The sequence below is a fragment of the Anas platyrhynchos genome, chromosome 13, assembly GCF_047663525.1.
Source record: "Anas platyrhynchos isolate ZD024472 breed Pekin duck chromosome 13, IASCAAS_PekinDuck_T2T, whole genome shotgun sequence".
Taxonomy (NCBI): Eukaryota; Metazoa; Chordata; class Aves; order Anseriformes; family Anatidae; genus Anas; species Anas platyrhynchos.
In genome coordinates, this window is record NC_092599.1 from 25342549 (window position 1) to 25360567 (window position 18019).

Consider the following 18019-nt stretch of genomic DNA (forward strand, 5'->3'; position numbering starts at 1 on the left):
GGTGAACTTGATGTTTGTGGACGGTACCAGCTGAAATGCTGGGTTCACCTCGCTGTGGAGAAAACTGCTTGCTGAATCTCCAGTGCATTGCAAACAAAATTAAACTTCTTGTAAAAGAAGAGATAAGGTTGCTTACCCCAAACTGGAGCTTGCATATGTGTATTATCTACTTCATTCTTAAATTGTGTTTGTCAGGCTCCGGGGATGGCATCTGAAATAGTTTTTAAGCACTAAATTATTCTATTCTATTCTATTGTGTCTTTTTCCGCCCAGAACATGAAGACCAGCTTCTTTCAGAGCCACCTTTTTTCCACGAAATCTCTCAAGAGCGAATGTATTAGCCTAAAATGTGTTTGGTAGATTGTTTTTATTTTATTTTATTTTATTTTTTTTTATGTAATTCTTCTTTAGTTACCTAAGGTAATACAGTGTAGTCAGTTACAATATAAATAAATTATACTGTATCTTTTTGATTTCTCCCTCATTCCCCCAATTCCAGACCTGTCTTATGCTTTTTGAGCCAAAAAAAAAACCACTTCTGTGGTTTAATGATATGAATTATTGCTTGTTTGATCAAACAATGTTTTCATTCTACCTTCTGTGCTACTTTCCCAGGAAACTGATAATTAAAAGAAGCCAGCTCAGTAGAATTTCAGACATGGCAATGGAATCTGCTATAATCAGTTCAGTCCCTACCACTGCATCTCGTTTTGCCTTACTACAACTGGAAAGTGATACTGATTCAGAGCCTGGAAAAGGCAGAAGTGGCCGACGTGCTGGTAAATCTCTAGCTTCAGAGTGTAGATCTACAAATGTGAAGAAAAGAGAGAAAAGAAGAAAAAGGAGAGAACAGCAGCAGAGTGAGGCCAATGATGTAAAGGGATTATATTTTCAACAGTGAGTAAGGTTGTTGTCTCATCAAGAGTTTTTGCTGTCCCTGAAAAGTCATTGGTTTTGGTTTTCCCTGTGAAAGAAGAACTACTTAATCGCAGATTACATCTTTACATTGTCCTGTCTTCTGTTTCTGAGAAGTACTTACACGCTTTAGGGAACTGAAGCTGGAAATACACCCTTTTGTTTCAGTCATTTCACAGCTTAGCTTTCTAAATGTCTCTTTGTTTATCAAGTCTTTAGGGTGGAGTAAGCTCTGTGCACTTACAAATTGCTAAAGCAGTGTTCCATGTCATGAATGGGACCGACTCGGTCTTATCTGTTGTTTTTCATATACAAATCGGACAGAATCCGTTCGCGTTTTGCTCCTTGAGCTCTGTCGGCATTGTGTCTACCGATGTGTCTGTGTGTGGACGTGTGCCTGGGCACTCCCGGCGGCTGCTGGGCCAGCAGCTGCGAGCAGTTGTGAGCGTGGCTCGCCTACTTGGAGACCGCTTGTGTTTGAGGGAAAACTCAGCCTTTACCGCTGAGCTCCACCGGAGCCGTGAGGAGACGCTCTCCTCCATGACGAGCGCGGCGATGGAAGCCGCATTTCGCACCCCTGCTTTGACCACAAGCAGACGGCCCCCTCCACCCTCCCCAGGACTCGAGGGCGAGCTGTGCGCGTCCCTGGGGGCCGGGGGCTGCCCCCCGGTGTCCCCTCACACCCACCCCTCAACCCCCGCTCCGCCCGCGCCCTCCTGCCGCGGGGGGCCGCTGTGCGCGGCGGGGCGGCGCCGCCGAAGGTTGCGGCCGTTGCCTAGCGAGGCGCTGTCACCAGCAGCGCGGGCGGCCCAGGCGCGGCCCGCCGGCCCCTCAGCCCGCCCGGAGGCTGCCTCCCGCCGCCCGGAGCAGGTTTGGAGCGGGGAGCGACGGGGCCGGGGCCGGGGCTGGGGCTGGGGGGAGCCGCCCCACAGCGCCGCTGAGCCGGCATTTTGCTTGGTGTTTGTTTGAGGAAGTAGGAAATGGGATCTCTCCCCTCCTCCGCCCCTCCCCTCCCGCGACTGGTTTGGGTGTCATTTTGGGAGGGGGGGGGAGTCAGTAAGTTTTCAGTATGTGCTCGTGATTGCCGTGCCCTTTCTGAAATGAGCAGGATTTCAGGCTCTTGCAAAGCCTCCTTGACTGAGAATCAGCAAGAGAAGAGCAGAAGATGTGTTTGGGATCCGGCAGCATTTGATACCCATCGAGGCTTTGGAGTGTTTCTGGTAGACATTTGTAAAGAAATCCTATTCGATGCTTCTTCTTGTGCTTCAGAATTAATCCGTGGGGGGCAGTATAAGGAGCCATGGTTGCTGAAATATATAACTAATAAAAAATAGTTCCATATGGGCATAAAGAGACGGATTAAAATCAGAGGAATGCTTGGTGTGTAGTAATCACAACTATTTAAAATCATACCCCCCATGTAAGCAACACGACAGCTTTCTGTGCTTCTGAAATTCTAAATACTTGGCCCTTGTAAGCAGAAGATGGCTTTCAAGCACGTGTGTGTCTATAGGTATTAATTCCGGATAAAAAGGTTTTTTTGAATAATTTCTGTTGCCTATGCATCGGTACTGTAGCAGTGAGAAAATAAGGTTCATTGTAAGTCTATGCTTTATCAAGAGTTCATTAACAAGATCTTACAATATTGTTGCTTCATCCGGCAGTATAACGTCCAAACAGAAAGTCTGACCACTTTCAGACCAAAGGTTAAGTCTGCTAGCTTAGAAGGTAATAGAAGCAAAATTAGTTTCTGCACTGGTTTAACAGTTGTTAACATATCTGCTTTTTTATCACAGTTCCTTTCCAGGGTGTAATGTTGCTTATGTGCATCACTCTTCATGCTGATAAATATTTTAAATTACAAACAAACTTTGATTATCATACTTATCCACTTATCCAAAGCATAGAGAAGCATAACTAGAAACATGGGAAAATGATATGCATAAAAGCAACAGACAAATGCAGCAAGCATAATTTAGGTGATTTAAAATGTAAGGATTTGGACCTAAGAAATATTCTGCCAAAAGTCTGTAAAAGTTGGTTTTATTATTTACTGAACTATAAAATACAAAGTTTAGAAATGTAAATTTTGCACAGTGCAGATGACACACGATGTGAAAGTAAGCAAGTCACTATCACATTCCTTCAGAGACTGATGACGTCTAGTTGCATGATAAATGTGCCTTAGGGAGGCTGTGGTAAGCTCTCATAGGACTAACATGAAGATCAGTGTTTGCCTTGTGGCAAGCAGGTGTTGGAATAATTCGTTAAGTTTTCCTTTAAGAGCACTGTGTAAAAACAATAAGGCTATGCAAAGGAATAGTAAATGTTGTGAAATAAAAGGAAGCTGATTATGCTAGGTGAAAGGCCACAATCTCCTTTAAGCACCTGCAAGAACAACTGCAAAAATGCTGATGTTTATAAAGTAGCCTGCTGGGACTATAATGAAGATGTCAAAACCTCAGGCGGGCAGCCTTTCTTTAGTCCCCTTAAACCATCTGTGGATAATGTGTGGAGGGGGGGATGATCTCACAAACCATGTAATCACAAATTTCGTGTCTTTTAGTCTCTTAAAACAAATATAAAAACAAAGATCAAAGCCACCATCTAGACTGTGCTGATTGACTTTTTGAAGAACAGCCCAAAGCTAGCATAAGCAAGCATTCAGAGTTCTAAACAATCAGTATCAAAAAAGACTAAACAAGAACATGTTTATCTACCAAATATCTTCTTGTATCCTTTTTCTGTTTAAATCTTCAGCCAGCTGGACATTCAATTTATTGAAAGCATGCCTTCATTTACTAAGAACATGAGTATATTCTTATGGATATGAAAATATATATTTATAGACAAAGTAGAGAGAAAATACATATTAAGCTGTACATAAAATGAGGCAAATGGCTGAGAAAATATGTACTCAGGCAATGCATCAGCTGGTTATCTTTATTTTTTCTTTTTTTTCTTTCTTTTTTTTTTTTTTTAAATGGGAAGTTTTTATTACAACTTATTACATAGCTTGTAAAGTAATGTAAAATCTCTGATGTAAAGTCTTATATTTCATATTGAAATGCAAAGAACCTGGAATTAAAACTACCACTTAAAGATGATATTTTTATGGAAACTTGAATCCTATCACTGTTTTTGATTCGAAGTGTTCTGAATCATTATTTCTCATAATTACATGCAAATTAACATCTCATATGAACACATGGATTTCTATTTTATTTCATTAAGAGACAGAAAATAGCAATCACAAACAAAAAGTAACTGAACTCTTTCCAAAGTCTGAAAGTCTACAGACAAAATTTGCTTTGGTCTTTCAATAACCCAAGCACTTGCCCAAATTTTTAATCTTTCTGGATCCTGCTTCTCTGCAAGTCTTCCAATGTTTTTGCTAGACATAGCCTGATTTCATATGGCAATAAATATTTAAAACAAGAACAGACCCAAAAGCACAGATTTCCTGCAACAGACACCGAGATTTAACTCTGAGTTTTTCACTAATCCAGGAGCTCCAATCGTCAAAAATAATTTACAGCCTTTTTTGTCTTGGTCCCTCATTAGCTATGCTAAATGTCCTTGGCATCAAGAAATGAAGTAGCCATTTGCTCACTGTAGTATCCTTTGAATGGCTGTAAACCAGTAACATCAGGAAAGGTACTGCTTTGCCTCATTAGATTTATTGAACTAGCAGGGAACCATTCTGTTGCATGACTGAAGTCACTATTTGACTAAGTAAACATTTAATGTATTTTAACTAATGTTTCATGCCTACTCACAGCTTACAACTATTGCAACTATATATTTCAGCCATTTTCCTTTTTTTTCCATAACTGCCTCTGATTTTCTTCAGTCTAAACAAGACAAACTATAAAAAGGTCTTGCTCTGCCAAACTGCCAACCTGCATTGGTAATTTACATATTAATAATTACATACATAAAAGAGTAAAGCATTACTTAGCACAATTCATTAACAAAAAGCAGTTTGCATGTTGCCAGAGTTGAACATCACACAAGAATTGCAAGACCTGTCGCCTTTACATTAATATGCAATGCAGGACTTCAGCAGGTGCTCTACCTCCTGAAATCATTTTCATGAACAATTCGTCATGAAAAGTATTCTGATGGAAATATAATTTGCAATAGAGACCAGTGAAAAAATCAGATGTTGTCTCTGGCAACTGTACCAAAATTTCCAGTCACTTGTATGGGTCAAAAAAAAAATTAAATCCAGTTCCATACCCTCACGTCAAATAAAAAGATAAACTTATTAAGTACTGTCCATAAGGATATGAGTGTTTTTATCTGCTTTTCATGAAAAACAAAGAAAGAAAAACACACGCACCCTATCCCAAAGTATCACCTCTCCTAAGGCTTGAAATTTGCTTTTAATTGAAGTTTTAACACATCTGTGCTCCATTCCTACCTCATCTCTGTGTGCCAATGGTGTCCATACAGAAATACATACTTCATAAGAGAAAAAGAAAGATGATGACAGTTCCCTTGATCAATTTTTAGCAGGCTCCTCTAGGCAGCTGTAGCTTTAATCCCAGAGTCAGAAATTAAGACTAAATCTGTGAAGAAGTGCATTAAACAAATTTCACCCACTATGAGGGTGGTGAGGCAGTGGCACAGGCTGCCCAGAGGAGCTGTGGGTGCCCCATCCCTGGCAGTGCCCAAGGCCAGGCTGGATGGGACTTTGAGCAACCTGGTCTGGTGGGAGGTATCCCTGCCCATGGCAGAAGGGGTGGAACCAGGTGGTTTTAAGGGCCCTTCCAATGCAAACCATTCTGTGATTCTATGAATTGTTGGAACTGTACTGTAGCATTCCAGCCAAGCTTTGTGTACTGGGTACACATGGTAAGGGTTTGGCTGCAGGGGTGAGCAGAGCCCAGCAGCTGCCTCATGTCAGAGCAGAGCTAGCTCCGGCCGGCTCCAAAAGGTTCTGGCTGCTGGCCAGAGCTGAGCCAGAAAGTTTAAATCACGAATTTAAACTTTCCACTTACCACAGCAAACTTCTATGTATGTCACCTCTTGGTTGCTTAGATCTCTTCCTGATGCACAGTAGCGCAAGGCTCAATTTTAAAAAGTCCCTTATTAGGAAACCAGGATGAATGTGACAAGGAGGGAACAGTTTATCACTTCATTCTTTCTCTAACTATCTCCCATTCTTCACTTCTAGGGCAGGACGCTCAATTCACTATAAGCAGTAAAAAAAAAAAAAAAAAAAAAAGGCAACAGGCTGTAGCCACCAGGAAAAAAACAGCTATGATGGAAAGCCTTCAAGGTAAATCATTAGCTCCTAGACCTTTTTAAGTCCAGTCAACTGATCTCGTCATAAAATGAAGATGAAAGACATGGTCAATACAAATTCAGAAAATGGTAGAACAATCTGTTTCTTCAGACACAGAACATCTGCATCCAGCTAGTTTGCAAGTAATCCGATGTGCACAGGAGGATCAGGTGGAGCAGTCAGTTTACTGCAATACCACTTTTCTCAACTTATAACTTTGTAAGTGCCTTGTTTTATCTCTGCTTGTCAAGCCTTTTGTACCAGGTATGTTTTTGTACCGTGCCTTCTGCCTATTCAGGAGAAAGCAGAATGATAAGGACAATATGCTTGCTTGCCTACTGCATGCTACAGTAGACAAATCATGGAAACCTTAAACATGGAAGTTAAAATTTTCATGAACGTCTTAAAAACAATAATAGGAAACTTCTTTAATAGTTGCTATGATCAATCTAAGCACAACTTTTAATTTCCAGACCACTTGTTTTCAATTTTTCATTTCTAGACTATGTCTTTCTAACTGTGGGATGGGAAGTGGACAATAAAATTAAAAAGAATCATGGATGGATTGAAGATAAATTAATACTGATGAAGATATATTTGTATTAACAGGCTATGAGCTGTGTCTATTTTCAGATTAAAGTTTGCTATAAAAATACGAAGCCAGCATAAGTTTAAAGCCTTCAAATATATTTTGGGTATTTGCATAATTACACTTGCAAATTAAAATTCCACTATTAAATACATATATATACAAGCACACCTTTTTATTACTTTTTTTTTTTTTTAATGGATTGGCACTGGACATTTTCTGTAACAAATCTTTAAATGACGTTTAGATGTAGAGCTTAGTGATATGGTTTAGTGGAGGACTTGTTAGTGTTAGGTCAGAGGTTGGAATAGGTGATACTGGAGTCCTCTTCCAACCTAGATGATTCTGTGATTTTGTAAAATATGAATGACCGTGATTTTACCACACTTATTACAAACAATTAAATATCATGCCAAGTTTATTACATCAAGGCACATATCTTTGTTGAAGAAGATAACCACAATGCAATTTTAACATTTAAATGATAGTACCCAGCACCTCAATTAACCTAGTGCTCATGGCACTGAAAGGAAAAAAAAAAGACAAAGAACTCCATATGCATCTGCACATTTCTTAGCAAACAGCAAATTAATTCTGAGTGAGCAGTTTTGAAGTTAGATACATCATGCATTTGTGTCTCTTGGTAAGAAGTCAGTTTCTCTCGTATGCACGGTTGAGCTACAAAATAAGGAATTACCAAGCACCTGACCTGTTGTATGTCCACACAGATATGGAAATCAAGCTGAATTGTTTGCAGTTTCTATCTTTTCTAGAAACCCTAACAGAACGCAATGAGGATAACACAGGTTTAATTCCTATTTTCCAGACAAATGGCAGTCCTCCCTCTAACATAGTCTATACTTACGGGTTTAGCTTTAGACAAGTGTACTTCAGAGAACTGAAAGGATTGGCCATCTTAATGGTAACAAAGGAATTTCTCAGAATTACTGACCACAGAGATTCATAGGAGCAAAGAGTAAGAAAAGATTTTGTAAAGGTTTGTGTACTCTAGGAGACCACAATCTCTTTGTCCCCTCCCCCCCCCCCACCGCTATAGCCAGAATTGCAAATGGCTCTGTAAATGTTATGGAGAGCTTTTCTGAAATCAATTCTAATAGCTTTGAATATAACTATAATCAGATTTTGTTTAAAGCTCTTGATATGTTCTTTGCACAGGATGGCTATCGGGCACATATAATTGAACATTATATAATAAAGAAAAAATACATTGGCTTTTTGTTCTAGGCACTAGTTTCCATGGACTACTTCTCATTGTATATTACCATTTTCATAAAAGCAGCTCCAAACAGTTGCAAAGACTTATATATGTAGTCATTTTTTTGCAACGCCCACAAGCTTTAACATTTCAGTTGTTCAGAATCTTACTGGCCTATGCCCCTTTCCCCAACAAAGGAAATAAGGGCACAAAAATAATTTCTCTTCTTGTTTTCTAATGTCTTAGAACAACACATATTCTACCTACACCTGAAGAGGCAACAAGTCACCAAATTTCAGGAAGCATAAAGCATTTAAGCAGGGAAGTCATGCATACGCTATTTGGCATGTGTGAAAACCATTCAATTTCAAACATTCTTATCTGTATGGAGAATTTAGGCACTTCAGCAATTCCATGCAAATGGTCCAATACTGCTTTCACCATGTTCTCTCTTAAATAATGTTAACCTCATTCATCTCCAGAATCACAAAATTGGTGCAGTTTACTAAAATTTTGAATGAATTCTCCACCTATTTCCAACACTTGCTTGGAAACAGAGCTGAGAGTGACACCTTACCAAATATGTTTCATTTAGAAAAGATTAGAAGACAAAACGTAAGTTTACTGCAAGGAAGTACATAAATTTTAAATTAGTTAGAAATATTAGTACACACAAAAAGCAATATACTATTTTGAATAAATTCCTGGTGCATTACTAAGTAACTTTAGGTAAAATAATGTTTATCTAAGAGAAACACGGAATTGCTTTACAGGCAAGGAGTAACCTAAAGAGGGGAGGCTTAGTTTAGATATAAAGAAGAAATTATTTGCTCTGAGGGTGGAGAGGTACAGCAACAGGTTGCCCAGAGAAGCTGTGGATGCACTTACCCACAGAGAAGATGTGGAACACTTCCCCACCCCTGGAAGTATTCAAGGCCAGGCTGGATGGGTCCTTGGGCAACCTGGTCCTTGGGCACCAGGGAGGTGTCCCTGCCCTTGTCAGGGGGCTTGGAACTCAATTATCTTTAAGGTACCTTCCAAACCAAACCATTCTATGATTCTGGGATTCTCACATCCTCTTTCCTTACTACCCTTTTGGAAGTCAGTACTCTTCAGACAGCTGCAGGCCCTCTTTCAACTTACATTTCTGGGAACAAAAACAAATTTTCATGTTGAATTTATGTCTCACTTTTGAGTATTTGGGCTCCTCAGTGTTGTATTTGTAAATATTTCATTTCTCTGAGTTTGCCCTTTAAAAACCAAGGGCATTAAAGATCTCTTCCTGTTTACCCATTTAAGTTAAAGCAAATCAATGAAGAATCATAGGATCTAAAGTTCTTTTGTTTTTTCCTAAATTTTTTCTTAATCCTCAATATCAGATTTGTCATGGCAAAGAAATCAATGAAGATACTGGTTGAATGTCAGTACCTAGGCTCTTGGATTATTACTACCATTTTTTTCCCCATAATCCATATTTAGAAAGCTAAAATGTCATATATGACTAGAGTGAACACTCCTATCTACTTTTTTCCCTTTAATACTGTTAGAGAGATCTACAGTTTCCAAAAACTACCTCATCAGAAATTCCTTAGTATCTCTTCCAGACTTCACTGACTCAAGAAACAATGTTATTGACCACACATCTTAGCTTCCTTTCTATTTTCTCTGAACATCATCTTAATTTTTGTAATTACTTTCGTTAGTTAACCTATAGAGCTGGGGTTCAAGCAGATCAAGTTCCTATGTCTAGACATATGTTCCTATGTCTATGAGACTTCCCCCATTCCACACGAACACCTCTATAGTGGCATGCTGACCACAACTAATTAATAATCAAATCCATTCTTCAATGGAGTTACATATCTGGTTATCCCTATTATCAGTATTTATATCTTCCTTTTTCCCTTGCCACTTCTCCTATTACTCTTTTGCTATTTTTACTACATTTGCCATTTTCTTTTTTTAATTCTTCTTAAGTACTAAGTTAGTTTAAAAGAATTCATTACTTCTTCCGAAGTCTCATTTTTGACACTTTCTTTTACTATTTTTCCACTCTCAATTTGAAGATTACACTATTGCAGTGGAATCTATCCATCATGAAGAGCTTGATTTCGTTGAATGTTACCTTGTAGTCAGGTATTCTAAATGAATCTTGAAGTGATTTTTGTTTCTTTTTTAACTTTTATTTATTTATTTATTTATTAAGGGGATTAAAATAATTTCACCCATATAGCCCCAGCACCTTTCCTAATCTTGGGCAATTACTCGTTAGAGCAAATAATTGTCATTTGTTCCAAGTACCAGTCTTTGCTAGTAGTGACATTGTTACCAGCTTACCGTCCCCCTCCATACTAGACACCCAAAATTTTCTTTTTAAGTGAAAGAATGTCCTTCTAGAGAATGGAAGTTTTTACCCTGACATCTTTTAAGGCACTGATCCTTTATTTCCGTCTTACTATTCTAATCTTACTAATTACTATTTAACCCCCAAACTACTCTTTCCCATTATGTTTTTGTTTGTTTGTTTGTTTTTAACATAATTTGCAAATTGCTTTCAGCAAGACATTAAAGATAATGTTATTTCATTAATTTAAAATTAGTCAAGGTGATTCTCATGATATTTTCTGTTGTTCTTATGCACAAATTGCAAAACACAACTTTTGTTAGCCTCACACTGAATTACTTAATTACAGGATGAAATCATATTCAGTAATAACAACTAAAGCACTTAGCCGTGTTCAAGAATGAAGTGAAAATCATTTAGATTCTTGCAAGTGGGTTCTCAGAGTTCCAATACATTTTTAAAGATACTTTTATATCACATAAAATGCATTCTTTTATATGATAGGACAATCCATAACAGAAGAAAATGAAGATCTTCATCCACTACAGCACTCTTTACTCTGAAAGAGAATGTCATGCTATAACCATTACAAAGAATTTCATTATTCTCTCAACCACAGCAGCCACCCAGTGGCTACTCTTTTTAATACTCAGACACGCATAAAACCAGGAATTTAGGAGATGGTCAGAACTTGCAATTTTCAGTGATAGCCTCTTGCATTAAATATTCCTTTTATGTGAAAGAGGAAATAAAGCCATCAACATTTTTTCTTTGGAAGCAGACTCTACACAAACATTCAGAAGAAGAGGAAGAAGAAAAAAACAAAGATATGGATGTAAATGTTGTGAGGCTCTTTTGTCATTACTGTTTATATATATATATATATAAACATATATATAAACATATATAGTGTCTGTTTGCTTTTCTTTAAATAAGAGACTGTTAATAAGAAGATATATTGTTAATAAAGTTTTAATAGGAAAATATTTCTGTGTGATAGGCTATTTTTTTTCTTTAAACTATAAATCTAGAGAGAAAAAAAAAGTTATTAAATGGAAAAAAAGTTATTAATGGATGTTAAAAGTATCAAGAAATTTAGACCAACAGCACTGACAGATGTTTCTGAACTACATTATAACTCGTTATGAAAGTTTTGCAACAGTTCTCAATCTTGCAGGAACATAAGAGAATTTATTTCATGCCTTATTTAAGTGTCTTTTTGCGTAGGTGCCAGAAAATGGCTTCATATCCAAAAGCTTGCCTGTTTTTTTTTTTAACTGTATTGGTCTAGCTAAAAATGTTACTCTCCCTGCCATTTTTGCCTTGAAGATATCCGTAAACCTTCACAGTTTCAATATTAGTGATTATTAGACACTTTAATATTTATAAAGCAATTATATACAGCCAAAGAGGAACTTAAATAATAAAATTCATTTAAGATGACAAGAAGCATGAAGTTCTTCATCCACATTCTTATGATCTTCCAAATACTCTACTTGAAACCACTTCTTTCCATTTTCTAAGTTCCAAGTTTAACAAAATCTGTGTACATAATGTTTCAATAATGAGGAAAACCTCTATAAAATTCAAAAACTATAACAAATATAAATTATTATCAATGAATAATGCATGTTACTACCAGACAAGAAGTGACAGACGATTACAAAGAAAAGAACCAATACACTTTGTTGTAAATGGCATCGGTTTCTGCTGTGCATACCTAAGTATGTTGGAAGATATATACTTATTGTTACAGGAGTTCCCTCCAGCAATCTTAATATTTGGAAACTGCTATAGTGCACTCTCATTTCAATTGAATGAATGCCATTCTTTGATATTCCTGTATAAGAAACAGAATCAGGAATGATTCTTTGAAATATAAACTTGTGTAATAATTTTGCGTTCTTTCACGTTATTACTAGCCTCTACAACTGTATTACTTGTGCTTTCAGTAAACTGATAAAATTTTTTGCCATTTCATCTATAATGATAATGATCTCTAGGAAACAAAATACATAATTAAAAAATCATAAGCTGACCTTCAATGTATGTTTGACCAAAGTCTGGAATTTCTCTTTGAACTGAATCTGATAATTGTGTTCTGTGCTAGAGACGATCACGTACAGTCAGGACTATGCTGCAGCTTCCTTGACACAAAGCTACACAGTCAGTGTCACCAGTCTTCCATACATGTGTAGGACAAGCCCACTTTCTGCATCAAGCTGAGTGAAGGTCTACATGAAGTCTTTTAGCAGCACCTACAGATTCCTGTTTTTTTTTTTTTTGTTTGTTTGTTTTGTTTTGTTTTTCTCTCAGAGATAGCCACTTCTTTTTGTCACATTTTCTGCTTACTTAAATTTCTTTTTCTTCTCCATCATTATTAGCCCCCAACTTCAAGATGACCCATTTATTTCTGCCCATTTTTCTTTGTAGAGGGTTCAGAACCTCTAACTGAGAACCCAGGAATCAAACATTTTGACACATCTACTTGTTGGTTTGACACCTGGAATTTGATATATAAGTTCAGGTTGAGGAACTGGTATGTTCTCCAAAGCAGACTGCAGGCAACACACAAAAAGTTAATGGAAATATGTAATTTCTTCATACATCATCCCTTCTCATGGAGGAAAGTAGTTACTAACTTATCTTTGTTCAACTCCTTAACCTGAAACTACTTGCTCTCAATAATTTATATTTGACTTTAATTACGTTTCAGTTCTAAGTTCCAATGAATTCTGATAGACCATATTACTGAAAACATTTGCTTAGTGTTTGCATCATTTAACCAAGGCTAGGGTCGATAAATATTAGCTAGCAGTAGGCCTACAGTCCTAATTTTTATTTTTTTTTAAATTCCTTCTGCTGGACTACAGTACTACCTGAAGCTATGACTTCAGTTTTTCCACTGCAACATGCTTAGCCACTGACAGACTAGGCTGTTGTATGGATAATACCCTTGCCAGAATTTTAAACCCTGCCCAGTGAGATTCAATTTTTATTGGACATTGGAATTAATAATGAAATCAGTTCTTAACTGAATTTAGCAAATCCCAAAGACCTTAAATTCTCTAATACTTGATTTTTTATTTTCCACTTGGAGTTTCTGAAACAAAATGAGAATAATATTAATAAAGTAGTGGAAGTAAACAAAACCAAGCATTAATATTGGATTAATATTAATGATCCAATTAATGGAGCAGTTTGTCATTCACTGATGGATCATCAGATTAGCCATAAAACATGCAACATGTTACAAAGAAGGGTTCAACATATCCACTATATAGAATAAACAACTGATGTAGTGTATGCCTCTGTACCTGATGTACGTAGTGTATAAGTGAATGAGAAATTTGGAAGAAGCACTAAAGTAGAGTGAGCCAGAGCACAAGACGGTATGAGAGATGAAGAGGGACAATGTGACTGTGTAAGAAAAAGACTTGGGCAACACACAAGACTAAGCATGAAGAAGCACGTGTGAGAAAGACAGAGCAAGAGAGCACGTGCCCATGACTGAACACAAAGGAGCATACAGAAGACTGACGAACAGCAAGTGAAAGGGCAAGAGCCAAGACAATGAGAGACAGCAAGTGAGCCAGAGGTAAAATGAAGAGAGTGCGTAACAGAGGGCACACGGGGGAAGGGGTGCACACCCAATGATGGCATGAGAGCACAACAGAGATACAGAGCACAAGGTCTCTTCTCTGGTATCTCTTTCAAAAATCAGCACATTATAGCATCCAGATATTTTCTCATATTAGGAAAAATCAGGCAATGTCACCCACATGAGTGATCACCACTCAAACACTGTAACTTCACATAGCATTTGGCATGAAAGGCAAATTACTGGTTTGGAAGGTGGGGGGGTTAAATCTGACAGGGAGCTAACACACACACAAGTGAAAGAGGAACTCTTCACACGCTACTTTCGTGTACAAACAAGAATTTCATCACAGTGGAGCAAAAACATATAGTAGCAATAGCACAGGTGTCCTATGATCAGCAATATCAACAATAAAACCACAATCTTACCAAAGACAGGAGAGAATATTTAAGGTTTTAAAAACAGAGTCAAAAGTTAGTAATTATTTAAAAAAAAATGACTCACCCACTCACCTAGTGCATTTTAAATTGGAGAGCAAAGTTAGGAGAAAGACAGCAGCTGTCTCTTTCACCAATTACCTGCCAGTGCTAAAGTACTACATTTGCATCCACAAAATGCAATGCAAAACTAAATTTTACTGCATTAAGAGAACTGCTTAGTCTATCGCTTCACAGTTCAGAGAAAACATAGAAGACCCAGAACAGAATCTTGATGCACTTCTGTTTTAAAATGCAAGTCCTGACAACCTGACAATGTTTCATGTAGCCCCTTTATCTCAAAAAATATATAATAATAATAAAAATTAAAATTAAAAATCTCTCTCTCATATGAAACTTGAGCTATCCCAGAATGTATTGTTTCATTTCCAGCACACATGAAATGTAACAAGATATTGCACTTTGGTTGCCTTTTAAAAACAGAAGCACAGCAGAACTCAACATTATCCATAATCCTTTCATTCACATATTTCCTCTCACCTCTTTCATTTTTTAATCAGAGAATTGAATTATTATTGGCCTTAAAAGGCTGATACTTTACCACATCTTGCAAAGTACAAAAGCAACTTTACCTTTTCCCTGCTGCAGCCTGCCTTTTGTTCTTCTTAGATTAGTCATTTTTAAAATCTTCTCCACTGTGAAATCAAACAGGTCGCGCAGGCAGGGCGAGCAGGAAGGGAGGAGAGCAACCCCCGCCCACACGAACGCCTCTTAACGACGGTCTTTAGCTAGGCGATAATGGTCTCCACAAGGCACGGAGCGCTCTGCAGGAGGTCGGTACACACCCAGACCGACTGCCCGTTAAAGAATGCAGCGGTTCAGGTCACCGGATGCAGGGAGTGTCAGAGCCTGCTGCTGCCGTCGGCGGGAGGCAGAGACACTGCGTGCGTGAGATGTGAGCAAGTGGATGACCTGATCCGCATGGTGGCGGAGCTCAAGGAGGAGGTGGAGAGGCTGAGGGCCATCAGGGAATGTGAGCGGGAGATAGACTCCTGGAGCAACTCCCTGCAGGGCCTCAAGGAGAGGTACCGGGGTGAGACACCCCAAATGGGGGTGGACCCCCTGCCCTGTCGCCGTCGGACAGAGGGAGGGGATCTGGGAGTTGAGGAGGAGTGGAGACAGGTCCCTGCGCGACATGGCAGGCGATGCCCTCCCCTTCCGGCCCCACCTTCCCAGGTGCCCTTACAAAACAGGTTTGAGGCCCTGGAGATTGAGAGACCAGCAACTGAGGAAGAGATAGAAAGTGTTCCCAGGAGGATGCCTAGGGTGAGGAGGTCGACTCCACGCATCAGGACTGCCTCCACCAAGAAAGAAAGAAGGGTGATTGTCGTGGGAGACTCTATCCTTAGGGGGACAGAGGGCCCTATTTGTCGGCCTGACCCTACCCGTAGGGAAGTCTGCTGCCTCCCTGGGGCCAGGGTCAGGGACGTTGCCAGGAAGCTCCCCAACCTGGTACGCCCCTCTGATTATTATCCTCTCCTGATAGTCCAGGCGGGCAGTGATGACATTGATGACAGAAGCCTGAAGGCTATCAAAAGAGACTTTAGGGGGCTGGGACGGTTAGTGGACGGAGCAGGAGTGCAGGTAGTATTTTCGTCCATCCCTACGTTGATAGGGAGGGGTATGGAGAGGACAAGGAAAGCCCACTTGTTAAACACGTGGCTCCGGGGCTGGTGCCTACGCAGAAATCTTGGGTTTTTCGACCATGGGGCAGTTTACTCAGCACCTGGCCTGATGGCTGTAGACGGGTCCCTATCCTTTAGGGGAAAAAGGATCCTGGGCCAGGAGCTGGCGGGGCTCATTGATAGGGCTTTAAACTAGGTAAGAAGGGGGATGGGGTTGAAGCAAGGACTGTTGGGGCTGTGCCAGGGGGAGCAATGGCAAGGCCGGAGGATAAGGCAATGGCCCAGCTGAAGTGCATCTACACCAATGCACGCAGCATGGGTAACAAACAGGAGGAGCTGGAAGCCATCGTGCAGCGGGCAGGCTACGACTTGGTTGCCATCACGGAAACGTGGTGGGACCAGTCTCATGACTGGAGTGCTGCGATGCCTGGCTATAGGCTCTTCAGAAGGGACAGGCAGCACAGAAGGGGTGGCGGTGTGGCTCTCTATATCAGAGAGTCTTTCGATGTTGTAGAACTCGAGGCTAGGAATGACAAGATCGAGTCCCTTTGGGTTAGGATCGGCAGGGACAACAAGGCTAGTGTCCTGGTCGGGGTCTGCTATAGACCGCCGAACCAGGATGAGGAGACGGATGAGGAGTTCTACAGGCAGCTGACAGAAGTTGCGAAATCGTCGGCGCTTGTACTCGTGGGGGACTTCAACTTCCCTGACATATCCTGGAAGCACAACACAGCCCAGAGGAAGCAGTCTAGGAGGTTTCTGGAGAGCGTGGAAGATAGCTTCCTGACGCAGCTGATTAGTGAACCTACCAGGGGTGGTGCCCTGCTAGACCTTCTCTTCACAAACAGAGAAGGACTGGTGGAGGATGTGATTGTCGGGAACAGTCTTGGGCAGAGTGACCACGAAATGGTGGAGTTCACTATTCTTGGCGGGGCCAGGAAGGGAACCAGTAAAACCACTGTATTGGACTTCCGGAGGGCTGACTTTGGGCTGCTCAGGACACTGGTTAGTGGAGTCCCATGGGAGGCGGTTCTGAAGGGCAGAGGGGTCCAGAAAGGCTGGGCGCTCTTTAAGAGGCAAATCCTAATGGCGCAGGAGCGGTCTATTCCCATGCGCCCAAAGATGAGCCAGCGGGGAAGAAGACCAGCCTGGCTCAACAGAGAATTGTGGCTTGAGCTAAGGAGAAAAAAGAGGGTTTATAATCTTTGGAAAATTGGGCAGGCCACTAAGGAGGACTATAAGGATGTAGCGAGGCTGTGCAGGGACAAGATTAGGAAGGCCAAAGCTCATCTGGAGCTCAATCTGGCTACTGCCGTTAAAGATAACAAAAAACGCTTTTATAAATACATCAACACCAAAAGGAGGACTAGGGAGAATCTCCATCCTTTACTGGATGCGGGGGGAAACTTAGTTACAAGAGATGAGGAAAAGGCGGAGGTGCTTAATGCCTTCTTTGCCTCAGTCTTTAGCGGCAAAACCGGTTGCTCTCTGGATACCCAGTACCCAGAACTGGTGGAAGGGGACGGGGAGCAGGATGTGGCCCTCACCATCCACGAAGAACTAGTTGGTGACCTGCTACGGCACTTGGATGTGCACAAATCGATGGGGCCGGATGGGATCCACCCGAGGGTACTGAGAGAACTGGCAGAGGAGCTGGCCAAGCCCCTATCCATCATTTATCAGCAGTCCTGGCTATCGGGGGAGGTCCCAGCTGACTGGCGACTAGCAAATGTGACGCCCATCTACAAGAAGGGCCGGAGGGCAGACCCGGGGAACTACAGGCCGGTCAGTTTGACCTCAGTACCAGGGAAGCTCATGGAGCAGATCCTCTTGGGAGTCATCATGCAGCACTTGAAGGGCAAGCAGGCGATCAGGCCCAGCCAGCATGGGTTTATGGAAGGCAGGTCCTGCTTGACGAACCTGATCTCCTTCTATGACA

The 18019-nt window shown here is 40.4% G+C and overlaps 1 long non-coding RNA gene across 1 annotated transcript; it reads left to right on the forward strand.

Moving 5' to 3' along the window:
- The first annotated feature begins 506 nt into the window (after positions 1 to 506).
- Positions 507 to 7413, forward strand: LOC140003591 (uncharacterized). The gene is made up of 2 exons (XR_011812491.1): positions 507 to 1785; positions 2024 to 7413. It is a non-coding gene; the product is annotated as an uncharacterized lncRNA (long non-coding RNA).
- Positions 7414 to 18019: the final 10606 nt, after the last annotated feature.